We start from the raw sequence: 22,775 nt of genomic DNA on the forward strand, positions 1-22,775 counted from the left end.
AACTCCGTGGGTGACCATGAACTGGCATTTTGTTGGATTTAGGGAGATGCCATACTCCCTGCATTTGATTAGCACTTCTTCCAGACATTTGAAGTGGTCCTGTTTGGTTGAATGGATGCACAAATCATCCAAGAACACCTGTAAAAACTTATTCAAAAATGACTTAAAAGCTGTGAACATGACTCGTTGGAATGTGGCTGGGGCATTACAAAGGCCGAATGGCATGACTCTATATGCAAAAATACCCCATTCTGTAGCAAATGCTGTTTTTGATTGGTCTTGAGGAGCAATTTGCACTTGGTTATAGCCACTGAAGCCATCCAAGAAGCTATATATTTCGGATCCTGCCACCTTTTCCAACACTGTTTTTGTTAAGGGTAGGGGGTAGTGATCCCTAATTGTGGCGACATTCACATTTTTCAAGTTTACGCATATTCTGAGCTTCTTGTTGCGTTTAGGCACAATGACAATGGATGAAACCCAATCAGTGTGCTCTATCTCGTAGATGAATCCGGCATCTAGGAGTTTTTCCAGCTCGTCATAAACCATGGTGCCATATTTAGGATTTGTGCGATAAGGTCCACATACCTTAGGGCGAACACCTTCCCTTATAGGGATCGTGTGAACTGCCACTTCTGGTGAAATTCCTTTCATCTCTTTGTATGACCATGCTAGGCAGTCACGGTATTCCATTAGGAGGTCTTTGAGTTTGATTTCATCTTCTTGACGGAGCTGTTTCCCAATGAAAACCAATTTTTCTTCCTCCCCTTCAAGGGCGAGGTTTATTGTGCGTGTTTTTGCCAGTCCCTCATAGATTGGAGTTTCTCCAATGCTATCGGTTTCTTGAACTTCAGATTCTCGGACTGGTCTCGGCATTGCTATGGGTGCACTGCCACTTGTATAATTCTTAAAGTATTCCGGCACTTCTCGAAGATCGGCGGCCTCTGATGGGGTTGAGCTAGCCTGACATGTTTCATGTGTACTGGGTAGCATAGTTGCATTTAGTAATTTGTTAGGCTCTTCTTTCCTTTCTTTTTCTGAAGTCTCTTGATCGAGCTTCATCCGAACATGTGGCTTATATTTTCGAAACTTCTTACGTTGGGATTTGTGGGGTAACTTTTCCACTGGTAAGGTGTTTCCAAGTAAGGGTTCATGTGCTGCACATACTCCTTCCAGTCCCTTAGGGGACCATTCAAGAGGTGGTGGTATTGATTTGGAGGGGACTGCCTTTGCAAGATACAATTCCACAATTCGTGTTTGGACTCGTTCGAATTCATTGAAGTGCTCGGCCTTGGCTCTTCTGCGATTTCCTCCTACAGCTTTCTTGCGGGATCTTCTGCTGTTATGCAACTGTGGAGGTTCAACTTTTGGGAGCTCAACTGCCATTAGGGCATGCAGAATGGCTAGGTCATTATCAAAGATGTGATCTTCAATTTCAGCATTCGCAGCCTCTGTTTCAAGGTCCCAAGGAAAATCTGAGTCATCATTGGTATGGGTACCTTCTTCAGGTTCATTATCCCATTCGAGGTTTGCCATAAAGAATGGCATCTCCAGATCGATTGGTTCTTCATGTGTCGGTGGAGGATCGACCTGTAGTGCGTTAACATCTATCTGTGAGAAGATGGGGTCTAATGAATGGCAGTTGTCGATGGTTGCCAATGTTTGTATCCAGTTATTGACATTGCTTTGTGAGTCACCTGCTATGGCATGCTGTTGCAAGGGAGCTGATTTGCTCGAGAGTGTCGTGGAAGATGTGTCATCCAATGCTCTAGGAACAATTGGTTTAATAGCTCCTGTCTCCACATTCACCCTGACTGCAGTGTCTCGATTCTGGATTGTCAATCTATCCGTTCCCCAGTCATGGAGGACTGATGCTTCCCGTAACCAAGGACGTCCCAGTAAGATTTGATAGGATTTTTTGGGGAGATCCAAGATTGTGAATTGAAGGGAAAAGCGGACTCCTGCGATCTTTGTGGACACGCCATTCACTACTCCCAAGGGTTTAGCCCGTGAATCATCGGCAAGGCGTATGTTGAAATTAGCCTTTTGCATTGGTGGGAGACCCCATTCTTCGTAAAGCTCCTTTGATAGGACATTGACACCTGCTCCACCATCCACTATGGCTTGGACTTCATTATATACTTTGTGGATTAAAGGCACAGTGATGTTGCGTATGTCATCTCTCTCACCCATCCGCACAGGGATATCATCAATGTCGTTCATAGGTGGAGGGGGATTTGCGAGTTCAATCCATCCTTTGAAACTCTCCCAGAGATTGGGGCAATTTCGTAAGAGGATTCCGATGGGAATTGACACAGGGCAACTCAGGATGCTAGAGAGTGCAGCTCCTTCAAGTTGACGTGGCGGGACATTCTGTTGTGGAGTCTGTTGTTGGAACAAAGGCTCAAGTACAGTATCAATACTTTGTGGGGCCAAGTCATGGATTGGGTCTTGAGCTTGTTTCTGAGCCTCAAATTGAGCTTGTTCATTTTGGACCCATTGCTGAAGTACCTGAAAACGAGCCTTCTCCACCTCTGCATTCGGGAATGGAGCTTCTTGTATTCGAGGCTCGGGAGTGGATGTGGATGAGCTCGGCTGCTCATTGCTTGGCGGAGGTGGAGGCACTTGTGCTTTCTTTCTCAGAAGTCGCTTCGGTTGGATTGGAATGATAGGGTCCTTCATGGCCTCTTTCTGTTGGCGTGTAATTACATTGATAGGTTGTGACCTTAGACTTGCCGGACCCAGACTTTGATGGTCCACCCCAATGATGCCGATGAGGACGTCAGGCTTAACTTCTGTATGTTCTGGGACCTTATTTTTCATGGGACAATCCATACAGGCATGTCCTATGCCACAATCTCTGCAAAGTGGTTGGAAAGTAGCGGGGCTACCACGATGAGGGCACTCTGCGATCCTATGATTTTCTCCACAACCGTAACACTTGATTGGTGCTCGAAATGTGTTGGGCCGCACTTGATTTGCATAGACTGGTATTAGACACTCTGCACCTTCTACATAGTACACTGGGTACTCTGCTTCATACTCAAATAGCGAGTCTACTTCCTCGGCTTGTAATTGATGTATGGGAACTGCCGGAGGAGCTGGATTTGGTGCTCTTGGATACGGTCGTGGATTCGGATTCCTGAGTAGTTGTGGGACTTGTGTCCGAACGGGAACAGGATTTAGTCTCGGAGCTGGGGGCACTTGTGCAAGGGCCGGTTGCCTGTATACTGGCATGGGTGCCGCTTGGTATTGTGGTGGTCGAGGCGGATTGTTGCGCATGTTGAAGATGCAACTAGTCTCATCATGGCCGCCGACGACACAGATATGGCACCACAACCGTGGCGGTGGATTTGCTTGTGCAGTGATCCTTGCTCGTAGGATTGGGCATTCATTTGCGGTATGATTTGCCAAGCAGTGTGGGCACCATACATTTTCTCGCCGTGGATATGTTTGAGTTGGCGGCTGAGACAAGTGGAGTTTTTGATCCATGGCCTGCATCATATCTTCTTTCAGCTTCAAGGTCATGGCCTCGAGGCGATCTTCATTGGATGTTTTGGCAGTGTCCTTTGATTTACCTTTTTTCGAGCGTTTATCTCGTGTATTTGATCTGGCATCATCACTGCTAGTGTCTAAATCTGTCATGCCATCTTCGATGTCAATGGCTGCCGCATGAGCAGCACTGAATGTTTCAAAGCTACTTATCTTTTTCATATCCTTGCGAATTTTCTTTCTGAGTCCTGCTATGAACCATGCCATGAGGTACTTTGCATCTGGGCGTGGGTCACATTTGGCGATCAATCTCTTCATCTTTCCCAGGTATGTGCGTACATCTTCCCTCCGGCCTTGTTCGATCTTGCTGAGTTGGAGAGCGGGATCATCTTGTAGCCTCTTCGTTTGAAAGCGACGTTTGAATTCGGTTTGAAGTAGGTCCCATGTAGCGCGTTCTTCCACGAGAAGGTCGAGGTACCATTCCGACGCCTCATCAGTTAAGGCCATTGGAAACCAAGCCACCTTAGTTTCATGGGATTGATCACCACCTGCTCGACATGCGGCATCAAAATGCTGGAGGAAGCGAGCTGGGTCTCCCCTACCATTATATTTGGGAAGTTCCAGTTTTCCCAAGGGGTGTCGGCCGTGATTGTTGTGATTTCGTCGATTGAAGAAGTTGTCAGCCTCGGCATCGAGCTCGATATCCCCATCATGCTCAGGACGACGTCCAGCCATGTTGGGGCGAGGAGGAGTTAAAGGAAGTTGTTGAATCTCAGGGGGGGAGTCGGGGTAGAGGATTGGCGGGGGCGATTGTTGCAGTGGAGTTAGTTGCGGATTGGGCGAGCGTTGGAGTCGAAGTCGTTGGCCGGACCGTAACTGCATGCAGATGGTGCATGATTTGCCAAGGGTATCGCTACCCCAAGTGTGGGTGTGGAGGTGGTGCTGTTAGGAGAGTTAGAGTGATGTTAGTTTGTGTAGGGACCGTCGTGTTAATAATGTGCCTAAGATTGTCCTACGTGTGTAGGGAAATGTGCCGGTGCAGACGGATCGTTAATCGGAGGTCGCGGCGTGAAAATACGAGTGAAGTAATGCAAAATAAGGCCCACACGGGAGCGCGAATGAACGTGTGCTAGGGATGCCGAAATGGTGTGCAATGGGCTGGAAAAATACCCCGTAACGTGGTGTTTCCGTGTGTGAAATCGGGGTTCAAACGGGGTTCAATTTGGGTCCCAAACGGATGAGTTTCGAGGGGTTAAAGGAGGGGTAAAGTTGGCGTTTGGGGGGGTCCTAATGGTGGTGTGAATGGACTTTAAGTCCAACCGAGGGGTTGAAACCAAGTGACTCTAGTTAGACTAACCAACCGAGGTCCTCCCAGTTACTATAACTGGGAGGTTAAACTAACTGTAGTCAGATACTAACTGAAGAGTTAGTCTAACCTAACTGAGGGTTAACTAAACTAACCTAACCTCAGTTACTACTAACCAAACCTACGTAGCTAATCTGACTGAGGTTAACTAACTAACCTAGGGTTAACTAACCTAACCTAATTGTAGTTAGTACTAACCTAACTATGGTTAAACTAACCCTAGAGTTAATTTTAGGTTAGGTTTAGTTTGTGTGGTTTTTTTTTTGTTGGTTTGGTTAGGTGGGGGGCTGCCCGGCGGCGGCGCCCGGAGGGGGGGGGTTGACGCGGCGTGGGAGGGCGGGGGCGGCGCGCGGGGGGGGCAGGGGGTGCGAGGGGGGCGGGGGGTGGCGCAGGGGGGGGGAGGGGCGTGCGAGGGGGGGTTGCGGGGAAGGGCGCAGGGGGGGGGAAGGAGAGTGCGAGGGGGGTGGCGGGGGAGGGCGGGGGGTGTGAGGGGAGTGGCGGGGGAGGGCGGGGGGTGTGAGGGGAGGGACGTGCGAGGGGGGGCGGGGGGGGAAGAGGGGCGTGCGAGGGGGGTGGGGGTGGCGCGCGGGGGGTCGGGGGGTGTGAGGGGAGTGGCGGGGGTGGCGCGGGGGCGACGGGGGCGGCGCTGTGTGCGCCGCCGCGGGGGCGGGGGTTGTGGGGGGAGTGGCGGGGGTGGCGCGAGGGCGGCCAGGGGATGGCCGCGGGGGCGGAGCGGGCGGGCGCGGAGCGAGCGGGCGCCACCGCTGGCGGCTCCGCTGCTGGCGGGCAGGCGTCGCCGGCCCGGGCGGGGTGGGCGGGGGCGGTGGCGGCGTCTCTGCGGAGCGCCGCCGCGGGAGCGAGGGGGTGGGTGGGGTTGGGGGGGTGGGATGGGGGGGTTGAGCGGGGTAAGGGGGAGGGGGAGAGAGGGGGATGGGGGGGCGAGGGGGGTAAGGGGGAGAGAGAGAGAAGGGGTGGGGGAGGGAATGAGGGGGAGAGAGGAGAGAGTGAGAGAGAGAGGGGGTGGGAGAGAGAACGAGGGGGGGGAAATGGGAGAGAGGAGAGAGAAAAGAGAGAGAGGGGGAGGGGGGAAAAGGGGGAGAGAGGAGAGAGAGAGGGGGGGGAAAAAAAAAAGGAGAGAGAGAAGAGAGAGAGAGAGGGGGGAAGGGGGAGAGAGGAGAGAGAAGAGAGAGAGGGGGAGGGGGAGGGGGACGGGGGAGGGGGAGATGGAGAGGGGAGGGGGGAGGGGGAGGGGGAGGGGGAGATGAAGGGGGAGGGCTCGGGGAGGGGGGAGGTGGTGGTGAAGGGGGAGGGGGAAGGAGGAGGTGGAGGTGGAGGGAGAGGGGGAGATGGAGATGGAGGGGGAGGGGGGAGGTGGTGGTGGAAGGGCGGGGAAGGTGGAGATGGAGGGGGAGGGGGGAGGGGGAGGTGGAGGGGGGAGGTGGTGGTGGAGATGAAGGGGGAGGGGGGAGGGGGAGGTGGAGACGGAGGGGGAAGGGGGAAGAAAGAGGGAAAAAAAAAAAACTTGAAAGACTGAAATCGAAAAGCAGGGAGAGGTGATCACCTGATCGCTCTCCAAGTCTTTCTCGATGTAACGGGATTGTCGCGGAACAATGGACGGTGGGTGGAAGGCTAGGTCATCGCTGCGAGAAGGGCTCGATGTCACTTACATGGCGAGGATAGGAGTAAGGGGGCGGTCGATGGAGAGGGAGGAGTGTCTTGCGTGGGGCTCGGAAGGAGGAAGAGAATGGAGGCAAAAAGTGAAAGATGAAGAATGAGGGGGGGTGGAGTAGGTTTTTATAGGTTTGGATTTTAGGTTTAGGGTTTAGGTTTAGGGTTTAACCCTAAACTCTTCCTGAGCCATAACTCTTTATGGAGAGCTCGGTTTGCCTTTCTGTAAAAAGGTAAAATGATCGTAATTGAAAGCTCTACGCAACCGTGTCCACTACCTAGTGTAATTGTACATCATGTGGCTTTTATTTAAGAAATTAAGAAAATTTCTTAAGGTAGTAACCCAAAGTGGATGTTTGGGGTTGATATGTTTGGCTAGATTTGGAAAAAATTTTACTCTCCTTGCCCTTGAGTGGTATGTGCGTGAAAGTTTGAAGTAGTGACTTGTTTTACACCTACCTACGCATGTTTACTCGCTACTTGAGACGCTAGTCTCCCCGGCAGCGGTGCCAAATGTTGGCTCTTTCCTACTGCTTTTGTAGGAAGAGCTGGGTACTCTATGTTGCAGGGTTCCGAGGCTTTTTGTCACCTACAGATATATTAGGATTGTCGGTTGTAGTATATGTGTAGCTTAGGACCTCGAGTCGTGTTCCGGTGAGAGACGTAGGCTTAAGTGTGGTAAGCAAACAAAGTGTAAGCATGTGTAAAAGGCACGTAAACCATCTTTGTTGAGGTAATGAAGGCTTTTGCCTTCATTGGGGGTTGTAGGGTTTAGGAGGAGTTTAAGGGTTCAGAAGGAGGTTCCAGGGTTTAGAAAGAGTTCCAGGGTTTAGGAGGAGTTCCAGGGTTCAGAAGGAGGTTCCAGGGTTCAGAAAGAGTTCCAAGGTTCAGAAGGAGGTTCCAAGGTTTAGAAGGAGGATCCAAGGTTCAGAGTAGAGTACATGGTGGAGAACTCGTCTCCCTCGTAGATCATGGAGTTTAAGGGTTTAGGAAAGCATAGGAGTGGGAGAGAAAGAAGGTGTAAGAGCATGGGTGAAAGAAGAGAGAGGAGGAAGGAGGAGGAGGGAAGAGGAGAAAGGAGGGAGAGGAGAGAGGAGGAGGAGGAGGAGGGAGGAGGAGGAGGAGGAGGAGGAGGAGGAGGAGGAGGAGGAGGAGGAGGATGGAGGAGGAGGGAGGAGGAGAGGGAGAGGGTAGGTTGCAGGGTTGGAGGAGAGGGGAGAAGGGTTGCAAGGTTAGGACATGCTTTTGGATGTGCAGTAAGGAAGCATGGACACTTGAGACAAATGCTTGGAATACCAATGTAGACTCAACACAATGCCCCAAGAGTGTGGGCTTCATTCCATTATGGGGTATTTATACAAGTTGGAGAGCTTCTCTCTCTGCATGTAACACAAAGTCGTATCACAAAGTTGTAACACAAAGTTGTATCACAAAGTTGTAACACAAAGTTGTAACACCTTCTCTCTCTACATGTAGAAGTTGTAACACAAAGTTGTAACACAAAGTTGTTACACAAAGTTGTTACACAAAGTTGTTACACAAAGTCGTAACACAAAGTCGTAACACAAAGTTGTGTCACAAAGTTGTAACATAAAGTTGTGTCTAGAAGTTGTAACACAAAGTTGTAACACATAGTTGTATCACAGAGTTGTATCACCTTCTCTTTCTTCATAAGTTCATGTTGGCACAGAGTCAACAACCAAGAAAGGAGAAAAAGGTTTGCCATCTCAAGAAAAGTCTCTACGGCTTAAAGCAAGCACCCAGAAGTTGGTACATCAGAATTGACAAGTATTTTGCTGATCTGGGATACATGAAGTCCAATGCAGATCATACTCTCTACTACGAAGTTCAAGGGGAAGACATTACTATTGCACTTTTGTACATAGATGATCTGATTGTGACAGGAAGCAAGAATAGCTTCATCAGAAAATTAAAACAAGACTTATCTGCAGAGTTCGACATGAAAGATCTTGGACTTATGCACTATTGTCTTGGAATTGAGTTCTAGAGAGATTCAGATAGCACATTTATGAGTCAGCTCAAGTATGTTGACAGTCTCCTGAAGAAGTTTCATATGACAGATTGCAAGATTGCAGCCACTCCCATGGAACAGAGTTTGAAACTTACTAAAGATTCAGAAAAGCCTACAGTCAATGATAGATACTACATGCAACTCATTGGATCTCTTATATATCTGACAATCACACGGCCAGATATTTGTTACGTAGTAAGCTCACTAGCACAGTTTATGGCAAATCCAAAACAGTCTCACTAGAATGTAACCAAAAGAGTCTTGAGATACATCAGAGGTACAAGACAGTTTGGGATAGAATACAGAGGAAGTCATCCATGGTTGCATGGATACTATGACAGTGACTATGCTGGAGATCATGAGACCAGGAGATCGACACAGGGATATGCATTTTTCCTTGGTCAAGGTGCTATATCATGGTTGTCAAACAAACAACCAACTGTTTCTTTGTCTTCGACTGAAGCAGAATATAGGGCACTCACTACAGGTGCATGTGAGGCTATATGGCTCAGAAGACTATTGTCAAAAATAGATTACTTTGATGAGTCAAAGCCAACAACAATATATTGTGATAATCAATCGGCTCAAGCATTGGCCAAAAATCTAGTATATCACTCCAGAACAAAGCACATTGACATCAGAGAGCACTTCATCAGAGAAAGAGTGTTACTTGGTGACATCACACTATAGCATTGTGATAGCAAAGAGAATGTTGCAGACATCTTTACCAAACCACTCGGTAAAGAGCTATTCGAGAAACACCGACTAGCTCTTGGTTTGACGCAGAGGAAGGACATTCCCATTAAAGGGGTGTGATGGAATGTAATGCTCAGTCCTTCTTCGATTCCCTAGAATCATCATCTTGAGGGAAGGCCTACTTCATGATGTTGATCTTGAGGGAAGGTGTTGAGAGTTCACGCTCAACATCATGTGATCATGTGTGCATAGCACTAACCTTATAGAATGCTATAAAGGAAAGGGTTAGATCCCCTAACCCTAACCCTAAAAGGGTTTGTATATATTCTATTTTTTCAACTAAATCTAGTGTACAGTTAGTCATCTGTGGTGTGCTCTCGAGCTGTGCCCTCTCTCCTCATCTCCACTCTTTTGCTCTCCCCTCTTCATATTTTTTCACCTTGCTCATGCATCCCCTAGCATACTCCCATTCTTCCATTGTGATATGCATCCCCTCGTATTTCTCTGCTTTCTCCATTTTGTCAAGTAGCCAATCCACATGAATATCCTTTGGAAATGCTCTTAGATACTGAGGGTATGGCACACGAGATCCATGGTGTGTATGAAAGAGGGCCCTTTCTTCTTCTCTTCTTGCCTTTGCATCCTTGTATCTTGTTACCCATCTTTTCATCACATCACTATTAAGCACGCAATAGAGGTTGATATTATTAAGCAACTCCATGTCTATTACTTTGTTCCATCCTTTCCCTTGAGGCACAATAGAGGTCATCCTTAGGTCTTCATCATCTCTCCATAGTCGTGGGAGAGAGCTATCCACATCAACAAGAAACTCAGAAATATATACAAGTGAACGAACCCTCGACCATACAGCTACCTTTGGGTCTTGCATTTTGTCTCACAAAACCCTTCAACGTCTTCATGAAGCGCTCGAGGAAGAATAACCATCATGCATGTATAGTACCGCATATAGCAATCTCATCCACCAAATGCACTATGAGATGTAGTTGGCTTGTGAGAATAGAACGTGGAAATGTCTCCTCCACTAAACCAACCACCTCCACTGACATAACTCGAGCATTCTCAAGCGTGGTGGGATCTATTTCCTTTGAGCTCACATACTTAGAAATGAAAAAGTACACCATATTAGCAATATGAACACCTTGCATGGAGCATTGGTACACATCACATTTTGTATCATGCAAAGTACCTCACAAGCTTGCCCATCTTGTAAATATAATCCTTCATGTCCTTCGATGCACTATGAGAAAAGCTAGTAGGTACTATGAATTGAACACACGAGGAATGGTTGATTAGTTGCTTCTAATTCACTCACCAATTTGAAAGGAAAAATATATTATGCACATAAAATACTTACTTGGAGCATCTTGTGCCAATCATGAGATTTCAAGGCATATAATTGCTCTACACCTCTTTTCTTACTCTTTGTAAAGGCCCCCTTTAAACACCTCATGCATCCAGTGGGAGTACGAATTGTAGTAATAGTGCACTTCACTGCCACCATCTCTAGCTTTGATAACCTCCACGGTGCATGAGGTAAAAAAACATGCCCATTTGGTCTCTCTTGTGGCCAAGCTTCATGCATCCTCCTTGTGGTACATAGATCCTCCCTTATGCCTGTAGAATCTCGTTCCCATTCAAATGTTCCCAAATGGTAGATGCCACATTTTTGAAGATATGCATGGGATCAAGCAGGTGATTGATCTTGAGGTGAGACCAATATGGTAAACGATAAAAGATGGAGTATCTAGAGGGGTAGTCATAGTGCTACGTGGAAGAGGAGTCAGACCAGGTCGTAGTGCTAGGTTCGAGAGGAGTCGGACCAGGGGTAGTCCTCGGGGTAGTCGCCTGAGAGGAATCAAAGTCCTATGGAGCATATAGATCGTGAGCTCTCCTCCTGCAAGGCTGTCCGTACTCGTCGGCACAAACACGAAAACAAAAAACAAAAAAAAAAACATAAGCATAGGCATAGGCATAGGCATAGGCAAAGAGGGAGAGAAGAGGAAGAAGAGGAAGAGGAAGAGGAAGAAGAGGAAGAGAAATCTGAAGAAGAGGGAGAGAAGAGGGAAAAGAGAAGGGGGAGGAGAAGAGGAAGAAGAGGGAAAGGAAAGAGGGAAAGAAGAGGAAGAAGAGAGAAAGGAAGAGGAAGAAGAGGAAGAAGAGGAAGAAGAGGGAGAGAAGAGGAAGAAGAGAGAAAGAAGAGAGAAAGAAGAGGGAAAGGAGAGGGGAAGAGAGGAGAAGAGAGAAGAAGAGGAAGAAGAGAGAAAGAAGAGAGAATAAGAGAAGGGGGAAAGAGAGAATAAGAGAAGGGGGAAAGAGAAGGGAAAGGAAAGAGGGAAAGAAGAGGAAGAAGAGGGAAAAGAGGAAGTGGACGAGAAGAGGAAGAAGAGGGAAAGGAAAGAGGGAAAGGAAAGAGGAAGAAGAGGGAGAGAAGAGGAAGAAGAGAGAAAGAAGAGAGAAAGAAGAGGGAAAGGAGAGGGGAAAAGAGGAGAAGAGAGAAGAAGAGGAAGAAGAGGGAGAGAAGAGGAAGAAGAGAGAAAGAAGAGAGAATAAGAGAAGGGGGAAAGAGAGAATAAGAGAAGGGGGAAAGAGAAGGGAAAGGAAAGAGGGAAAGGAAGAGGAAGAAGAGGGAGAGAAGGAGGAAGAAGAGGAAGGGGAATCTGAAGAAGAGGAAGAGAAGAGGGAAATTAGAGAAGAGCATAAGAGAAGAGGAATCTCTTATGCTCATGCATAAGCATAAGCATTCTTATGCTCCTGCTTATGTTTATGCATGAGCATAAGAGAAGGGGGAAAGAGAGAAGAAGAGGGAAAGGAAAGAGGGAAAAAGAGGGAAAGAAAGAGAGAAGAAGAGGAAAAGGAAGGAGAGATTGGAAAAGAGGAAAGAGGGAGAGAAAGAGAGAAGAAGAGGGAAAGAGAAAAGAGGAAAAAAGAGACATATGCTCATGCTTATGTTTATGCATATGTCTACTTCTCTTATGCTCATGCATAAGCATAAGCATATGTCTACTTCTCTTATGCTCATGCAGAAGCATAAGCATTCTTATGCTCATGTTTATGTTTATGCATGAGCATAAGAGAAGGGGGAAAGAGAGAAGAAGAGGGAAAGGAAAGAGGGAAAGAAAGAGAGAAGAAGAGGGAAAGGAAGGAGAGATTGGAAAAGAGGAAAGAGGGAGAGAAAGAGAGAAGAAGGGGGAAAGAGAAAAGAGGAAAAAAGAGACATATGCTCATGCTTATGCATGAGCATGTCTACTTCTCTTATGCTCATGCATAAGCATAAGCATGAGCATATGTCTCCTTTTCTTATGCTCATGCTTATGCTTATAAATGAGCATAAGAGAAGGGGGAAAGAGAGAATAAGAGGGAAAGGAAAGAGAGAAAAGAGGGGGAAAAGAGGAGAAGAGAGATTGGAAAAGAGGAAAGAGGGAGAGAAAGAGAGAAGGAGAGGGAAAGAGAAAAGAGGAAAAAAGAGACATATGCTCATGCTTATGCATGAGCAAATGTCTACTTCTCTTATGCTCATGCATAAGCATAAGCATGAGCATATGTCTCCTTCTCTTATGCTCATGCTTATGCATAAGGGGGAAAGAGAGAATAAGAGGGAAAGGAAAGAGGGAAAAGAGGGGGAAAAGAGGAGGAGAGAGATTGGAAAAGAGGAAAGAGGGAGAGAAAGAGAGAAGGAGAGGGAAAGAGAAAAGAGGAAAAAAGAGACATATGCTCATGCTTATGCATGAGCATATGTCTACTTCTCTTATGCTCATGCATAAGCATAAGCATGAGCATATCTCTCCTTCTCTTATGCTCATGCTTATGTTTATGCATGAGCATAAGAGAAGGGGGAAAGAGAGAAGAAGAGGGAAAGGAAAGAGGGAAAAAGAAGGAAAGAAAGAGAGAAGAAGAGGAAAAGGAAAGAGGGAAAAAGAGGAGGAAATAGATTGAAGGAGGGAAGAAGGAAAGAGATTGAGGGGAAGAGAGGGTTCCTACGCCCATCACTGCAGCTAGCGCTTAAGGCACTAGCTGCAGGCCAACGCAAATAACAAAAATAATAAATGGAAAAAAGAGGAAGCACTTACGTGAAATCTGGGGGGGGTCACTCATGATATGTAACCCTATCACGTGAGTTCAACAGAAGGATATTTTTTATTTCTAAAATTTACAGAAATAAATATACATAAGGGACTATTTAAAATAGTTTTGAGAAAATTTTACAGATTTGTATAGAAAAGGGGTACATTTTATTAATGAAAAATTTACAGATAGGGGATTTTAGAAATAGGCCTTGAACGCACGTGGTATAGAGGGTTTATACATAGTGACCCCCCTGAGCGTGAAATAGTACGTCCCGCTCGGTGTTGTGGACTGGCCCTACAAAAGAGAGGAAACATACCATTTTTCAAATAAGATATTAGAGGAAGGAGGAGATTACAAAAGTAACTTCTTGAAAGGAGGAGATTGAGGAGATAAGGAGAAAGAGAAGGAAGAGAAATACAGAAAAGAGGTGAGTCTTCTTTCTTTCGTGAAATCTCGTTTTTTATTTCAATCCTTTGAAAATAAGCATGAAAACTAGTTTACAGGTTTAGCAATACAAGGAAAGCACTCACAAAACTAAAGCTAACAAACAAATAACCTACATTGTTGAAACAAACTCACCTCTTGAAGAACTTCCTTTCAAGAAACCAAAGAGGGAAAAGGATAGAGAGGGAGTACAAGAGCTAGGAGAAGGGTGAGGAGTGGAGAATAGAGTGGGAGGTTGTTGGAAATAGGTGGGAGGTCGTCAAAAATAGGTGGGAGGAGAGATTGCCTTGGTTACTTGAGAGATTAGAGAGATTGCTAAAGAAAGCGCTATCCGACGGGAGTCTCGGGTTTTAACCCATAGCGTCGCTATATAGCGACGTTTTTAATTAAAAACGTCGCTAAAACGTCACTATATAGCGACGAAACAGAGCAAAAAGTCGCTATATAGCGACGCTTTAAGTCACTTTTGTTCTAACATGAAGGGAAGCTCATAGATGCTATTTTATAACTGTTAATATATTTTCTTACAACTTGTGTTGTGATTTTATAAGTGTAGATGGAAGGGACGAGTGGTCCGATGATGCGCCAATGCTCGGGAGCATGAAGTGGCTTATGGAGAGGTTATAATGTCATTGCACTCATTACAAGCGAGAAGTACGACATCAACGTCGTATTATCATGCGCCACTTGTGGATGTATGGGGAGGAGCCCGAACCAGTACCCACCGTTAGTATTGCACATGTTGATGGACCATCGGTAAGTCAAAGCTATTTAAGTTCGCAGTCTTATTGTATACCAGGAAATACAAGATCTTATATTTACACGAAATCTTAAAACAGGATGAGGAGGGTGACAAGGGTACGCATATACCTTCTCACTTTCAGTAAGACTATAGTCTCCCGAATGATGACGAGGGTATGGTCGACATGATGGATTTCATTTTTAGGGGCACTACATCCCATGTACACGTGATGTCAAAGGTTGAGGTAAAATGCGAGAGTTGCAATCAACACAATTGTACGAGGGTGCTAGGATGTCTAAACTACATGCTTGTCTCTCAATCTTGAATCTATAAGTAAAGTATGGGTGGTCGGATACAAGTGTCTCGGCCTTAATGAGGTTAGCTCTTGCATTAATTTGACTCATTATTTGGATATTGTTTGTTTTGAAAATCATCATTTGGATAGTGTATACCGAATCATCATTGTTCGAAGCCTATGGATGTTTTGAATTGTCATAGGTTGCTCCAGAAGATGTTGCCCCTGCACCAAATACCATGCCCGCATCAAGAGATGAAGCGAAAAATATGCTAACAACGGTGGGTATGGATTATGATACCATCCATGCTTGCCGTAATGATTGTATTCTCTTTCATCATGAGCATGGAGATTTGACTAGTTGTCCAAAGTGTGGGGAACAATGATATAGAGATGACTTGCAGGGTGAGCGGATACCGGTAAAGGTCTTGAGACACTTTCCCATCATTGCAAGAATACAACACATGTTCCAATGCAAATCCATAGCAGAGTTGATGACATGGCATGCATCTCATCGGTCCACTGATGACACATTGAGGATTCCCACAGATTGTGCAGCTTGGAAGCACATAGATAATCAGTGGTCGGACTTTGCGAGGGAGCCACGCAACTTACATCTTGGGCTAGCCATGGACGGCATGAATCCTTTCGGGTTACGCTCGACATCTTGGTCGACATGGCCCATAGTCGTGGTGAATTACAATATCCCACCATGGCTAACAATAGAAAAGGGACACCTCATGCTTGCACTACTTGTGCCAGGAAAGTACAAGTCAAAAAATATAGACGTGTACATGGCACCTTTGATAGAGGAGTTACAGATATTATGGAGAGGAGTGCAGGTCTTTGATATTTCCAGAGCTCCTAGACATACCAATGATATTTTGGTCAGGGGTATCCTGATGTGGACCATGCAAGACTACCCAGGATATGGAGAGTGTGCAGGTACGTGGTTGTCTTTACATGTACAATGAGGGATTATGCTTTTATGACTCTCTTTCGCATGCATGTCTTGTACTAACACATTCATGCACACGTGCAGGACTTGTTACAAGTGGGTACCATGCTTGTTCTGTTTGTGGACCGGCTCTGAAATCGCTTGCACGCTACTCCAACCATATGAGGAAAAATGTTTATGAAGGTCATGCTCGATACCTTCCACTCGACCATCTCGCACGTGGAGGTCAGCTTGATCCACCACCATCATATTTGAAGGCAAGTGACTGGATTCAAGCTTGGAGGGTGAATGGAGAGAAACCTCCTCTTGGTATGAAGAGGCTATCGATCTTTCACGAGCTTCCTTATTGGGGTCAGTTACAAATCCCATGCATATCTTCAAGAATGTGGGGGCTACTATTTGGGCACACTTGGTTGGTTCCAAAGACTCGAGAGGAGTGTGAGAAGACTTGCGTGCTATGAATAGGATGTCTCATTTGTGGCCCCAAGTGCATGCTTCGGGAAAAGTTGTCCTCTCGAAAGCAACATGGATCTTCTCTACGAGGGAGGGGGCAGCAGTCAAGGCAGACATTGCCTCTTTTCAAACACCGACAGGGTACATGCGTTGCTTGAAAGGAGCATTTTCAAAGCACAATAAGCTTAGTGGGCACAAGGTCTTATAGGTATTCTAAGTAGAATTAGTGTATCGATAATCGTGATGCATTAGCGTAATTATTATTATGTTATATTGTTGACATGACTTCTTTGTTGCTTTGATAGTTCATCCTCCCAATTACAATAAAAGGGTGCTTACAAGAAGATGTTATAAATGCTATATTCAAGATCTATGGTATTGTGAGGTATGCTTACTATCAAATCGCATTGAATGTATTTTATTCAATTTAAGCTGATTAATCTGTAGAGTGATTATGAAAATATCTTACATGGACATGTGAAATAGGTGGATATCTCAAAAAGAGATCTCCATATTGAGCATCGAGAAGGCTAGGGTGGAATCCATCGAAGCCGTATGCGTGCTTGAGAAGCACTTTCCCTCGAACATTATGACAACTCAAGTCCACTTGCTTGTGCACATAGTTGATGAGGTGGCTATAGCAGGTACCGTTCATAGTCGATGGATGTTTTTTCTCGAGCGGTTTATGAAAACTTTAAAGGGATTTGTAAGACAAAGAGCAAGACCAGAAGCAAGCATGGTAGAGGGATGGCTTGTGGAAGAGTCATTAGTATATATCACAAAGTTTCTTGCATCCACGGATCCCGATATGCCGCAAGCTTGGCATAACAAGGATGATGATTGCATCGTTGGCGAGGTTCCCCAAGGAAAAGGGATTGAAAGAAAGATGAGCGAAGAGAAAATGGAGAAATTCAATAAGTTTTGTATCCTCAATAGCCCTGAGATGCAGACGTGGATTAAGAGATATGAAGTGGCCAAAGCAGAAAGAATAAATGCAAGGACAAGATTCAGGGTAATGTACAGGCGATCACAACCATATCCACGGGATCTGGCTCTTCTCCCTACTCACATGTCACTTGATTGGCTACAACTAGCTCTACGTAAAGCCGAACGTGATGGAGAGACAATAAACGAGCGCGAGTGAGAGTTATCATCTGGATGTATAGTGCATGTAAGTTTCTTACCTCTTGACGTAATTAAGTAATTATTTGTGGCATATACACTATAAAATAGATGCATCTTCATTGTTTTAATGATGCTCTTTTACAGTACAAAAAGTACAGTGAAGTTATGGTCATATGGACGACATTTTCACATGGAACGCATCGATTCAAAGAGAGTCACGTATGATTGTGGAGTCATGGCTAACTTCACACAAGATAGTCGAGCAAGTGCTTCGGATACCAATCTTCTCTCCTCATAGTTGGATTATTGTGGAACCATACGCGACATCTATGAAGTTCATTTCAGACGATTTAGTATTTTCATTCTTGATGTAAAATGGTTTAGAACTATTTACAACGGTCCCCATGCGACAGTGAGAAAAGATAGTAGTGATTTCTTTGCAATAGACTCCACCAAACATTGGACCGATGAAAGTGATACTTTTGTTCTTCCCGAGCACTGTGAGCAGGTGCATACTAATGATTTAATTAATCGAAGCTTTCGTTTTTAAAGATCCATTGATACATGTACTTGAGCATAATTTCATATATATAATTGATGACATTTGGCACCCATCTTCAATATAGGTGGTTTTTCATCCAGATCGTTCTGATCCAAGATGGTGGTACGTGATCCAAGTTGCACCACGAAGTAAGCAAATTTTTGAAGATAGAGATGTGGATATGGAGATGCCACTACCAATGCCGGATCCAATTGATGAATCTAGCAAAGAAGATGTAGATCACCATATGAGCCAAGAGGAAGATGCGCATAATGAAATCGCACGGGAGGAAGATTAGATCACGATATTGAGAAAGAAGACAACGATCATCAAGAATCACGACACTTTATTGAAGAAGATGATCAAATACTTTTAGGTGAATGTATGATGCTAGAGTACAATGATGATATAGGAGATCAACTCGGTATAGAGTTGGAGATAGACTTGTTTGGTGCCTTAGACTTGGCTCAAGATGAAACAATTGATGTAAATGCTCTTAATTGATTTTTTTCATCTCAAACTTGGACATGAATATATGATCTTCAAAGGCTTGATGTACATGCTCTCATTTTTTTATTCTCTATGAGATCAAACATGTATGAAAATTTAAAAAAATTTGTCATTGGAAAAAACTAACTTTTAAGGCCTATATGGAAAAAAAAACCTCTCTGGAAAATGTCGCTATAAAATAGTATAGCAGTGTCGCTATATAGCGACACTTAAAAGTCGCTATATAGCGACCTTTATAAAAGTTGCTATATAGCGACTTTTGGCAAGCATCGCTATATAGCGACGCTTTACAAAACCCACTTTTCATACCGACGATTAATGCTACGTGGGTGCTAAACATCGGTACGTAAACATCGCAATAGGATCCGTGTGTAGTAGTGACATACATTTGACTTTTTGCTCCAACCACATTTCGCGATGGCGGATATGGAGGGATTCATCCTCACTGGAGCTACTTGTTGAAGATGAAGACATCTTACAAATAAACAATCCAAAAAATTTGTTCTTGTATCAAATATTTAATCTTAAAACTCTGTGGCGCGTCTAATACCGCATCTATTCTGTGGTATGCATCTATAGGCATGTCTAAACCGTGTTGTAGACATGCAATTAGACGCGCACTTAGACGCATATATAGACGTGCTTATAAATGCACTTATAGACGCGATTTTCAAACCTACTATTAGCACACCTGCGTTTCTTCACATACTTTTTGCATCGCATGGTTCGCTTTGCTATTAACAGACACAGTTCCGAGCATCCACACTTATCTCCAAGCACCCGCACTTATCTCCAAGCTTACACAATCATCTCCAAGCACAAAAGAGAAGAGGGTGAACAAGGAAGAGAAGAAAGAGAAGCAAAGGGTGAACAAGGAAGAGAAGAAAGAGAAGCAGCTTTGAAGAAGGACAAGAAGCTTCCATACCTCTATCCAAGGTAAGTCTCTTTACAGTTGATCTTCTTTGAAAGTTGCTCTATTTGGATTTGTTCTTTGTTGTATCCAAGAAACGAATGTTTTTGGTACTAGTGTTGTGCTTTTGTGTCGGACGCATGTCCTTTTCGAGTTTTTAGAATAGTCCGTCTCTCGGAGCGCATCTATAGATGCATTTGAGAGTGCATCTAAGAGCGCATCTAAGAGCGCATCTATAGACATGTCTACTCTATTTTCGGAAACAAATAGCCGCGTCTATAGATGCACTATTATACACAAAGATAGATTTGCACTGTTATTTTTCCTTGGCCTGGCCTTCCCTTCCCTTCCCTTTCCCTTCCTTTCTCTTTCCTCTTCCCTTTCCCTTTCGACTTCCACTTCCAAGAAAAGGATTGCATATTGAATGATGGAAATAAGTGATTGCATGAATGAAGAAAGGGATTGCATGAATGATGGAAAGGAATTGCATGATTGAAGAAGGGGATTGCATGAATGATGGAAAGGGAAAGCATGATTGAAAAAAGGGATTGCACTCTATATTTTCCTCTCCTTTTTCCTTCTCTCTTTTATCCTCTCTTTCCTTCTCTTTTCGTCTCTCTTTTTCTCTCTTATCTTCTCTCTTTTTCTCTCTTTTTTTCTCCTCTCTTTTCCTCTATTTTCCTCTCTTTCCTTCTCTCTTTTATCCCACTTTTTCTCTCTTTTTCTCCTCTCTTTTCCTCTCCTTTCTCCTCTCTTTTATTCCCACTTTTCCTCTCTTTTCTACTCTCTTTCCTTCTCTCTTTTTCTCTCTTTTTCTCTTCTTTTTCTCTCCTCAGTTCATCAGTAATCTTCTTTTTTTCTTTTTTCTAGTTCATCATGTGGCCAGGAAGCTCTTCAGGCTCACCTGATCTTCGGGAGACCATCTTTCGGGAGTTATATAACCTTTTGGGGCACCCTCCCAGCCCTGGGGAGTTATACGGCTACATGACGTGTACTCTAAACACCCCCCAGGAGTCAGCACTATAGACTCCAAACCACCCCAACCCCACACCAGTTGAGATTACCCCAACGAAGTCAACACAGCCCAGAGCCAGGCCCCTTCCCCCATGCCATCAAGAGCCCCTTCCCCCATGCTGTCAGGAGGCCCTTCTGCCTCGCAGAGCCGTCGACGTACTCCCGTGTAGTCGAGAGTCGGTTCTCCAACTACGAGTGGTTCACATAGTCCTGTGTAGTCGAGAGTGCTCCTCTAGCTATGCACTGCTAGCGTACTAGCTCGACACAACACAGTAGCAGGCGTAGTAGTAGGGAGAGCGGTGGGGGATGCATGGCACAGTGCTTTGGGAGGGGTGGTAGTGGGGACGAGGATGATTCAAATGATTTAGACGTGCCTTCAAGTGATGGTACGATCTACTATGACATCACTCAGACAGGAGGCATCTTGATGGATGCACGGGGGAAGGACACCATGGCCTTCATGCGCTCTGTAATTGCTAACAATTACAAAAATTGCTTTATTCACTACAAAGACCATCCAAAGAGGTTGGCTGATGAGACCCTCGCTGCTGTTCGCTCTAGGTATCCTAACCCCCCCAATGTTCAGTTCATAGAGAAATGGGCCAAGTCAAAGATTGTTACAATACTTAGCAATAAAAGATCTGCATTTAAGAGGCAGGCACTAGCGGAGCTTGCCAGGCTCGAGGGAGGTCAACCACCAAGGGGCCCGCCCCACACCACTCACAAGCGTGAGTGGAAGAAAGCAATGAAGTCAGCGAGGGAGGAACCCACTCTATAGCACGTGGTGGCTTCGTGCCTCTTGTATATACACTCCTCTTATTTTTGGTACTTGAAGCCATACGATGTGGCTTAGCTTCGTGCTATATGTACATACAAGCACTTTTTGAGCTATGAATTAATATACACTCTTTTTATTTTTTTGGCTTTCAATTTTCTTGTGCAACGTTCTATCAATTAATGCCTTGTGAACTAAACGTTTTGGAGTTGTAATGTTTTATTTGGAATTGTAATTGTCGGCTATAGATGTGCTTGCAAGAGTGCTAATTAAAATGCGGTTGGCTGTAAGAATTGAACTACACAATGTGGAAATGGGATTCCTATAACTACATAGCATACACAACATACACAGCATTCTGTTCAAGGACACAAAATTTAAAAAATATTATGTAGCACATCTATCAGGGCGTCTATATATGTGTCTATCAGGGCATCTATAAACACATCTATATACACGTGTGTCTGTTCGAGGGACATCTATTTGTGGGTCTATAGATGCATCTATAAATGCGTCTATAAATGCGTCTATAAATGCGTTTATGGATGCGTCTATCTGTTTTTTAAAATTTCTAATAGAGCGTCTATTTACGCTTCTATATGCGCGTCTATAGGCACGTCTGTCTGCTATGTAGACGCAGCTTTAGATGCGGGTCTCTAGACGTGCTAATAAACGTGCAAATAGATGCACCCGTAAGTTTTTTTTTAAGTTGAGTAAATGTGTCTATGTGCGCGTCTGTAGGTGCTTTGTCTTGTTGTGCATCATAGGGCGAGTTGATGCTACACTGCCCAAATATATAGCCTTTTAGGAGTTACAGGCCTAGTAAGAGAGGGTGGTTCACTGGACACCTTGGATATATGAGTGGGGATGGACGCACCTCTTATTACTCACCAAGAGGGAAAAGCACCAATAAAATGATTGAATGGTAGCCATCCTCTGAGAGCTTGGTTTGTTTGGATAGCTTAGATTCACAGGTATGACCTTTGATTTTAAGAGGTGGAAAGATGTTATCTTCACGGATGCAAGGAATAGAAACTCCGTGTACAAAATCTGCTTTGTGATGAGAAAGATTGACTTGTTATAGGTATGTGAAGTGAACCAAAGGATCATGGTTGTGTTGTCTCATGGTAGGAGAACTTTGGTATGCATAAGAAATTTAGTTCTATAAAACACTTTATCCATGCTTTATTTGATAATCCACTCTTGGAATTGTTTTCAGTCAAGAAGCTAATCATCAATTTCTTATAACAATACACATTGCATGAGGTAATTGAGTTTGTGAATAACATGAGCTTTGCTTGGATGTTGTCTGAGGCAAATTCAGAAAGAGTCTATACGGCCAAGAGACGAAGCATGAAAAAACTCGTATTATGGTCATAAAACTTTATACACTCATTAAGCGGAATTTGTAAAAACTTCATTTTTTCTTTTCTTGTAGAGCTCAGTTCTCAATCAAAAAACGGGGTACACATTACATTACTTGTACATTGTATGGATTGCATTCGCCACTATACTTGAAGCAAGAACCTCGCCAAAGCCTGCCTGATTTGTGCGTCGGAAATGACCATCTTACCGTCGCCCTCGCCCTGCTGCAAGCCAAAAACGCTAGTGGTGACATTGGGTGCTAATTCTTTCTAAATATGCTTCCAGATGATAACTCCGAATGTC

This window comes from Dipteris shenzhenensis, chromosome 11, assembly GCF_047967505.1.
Source record: "Dipteris shenzhenensis isolate YYH24624 ecotype China chromosome 11, Dip_SZ_1.0, whole genome shotgun sequence".
NCBI classification, from domain to species: Eukaryota; Viridiplantae; Streptophyta; class Polypodiopsida; order Gleicheniales; family Dipteridaceae; genus Dipteris; species Dipteris shenzhenensis.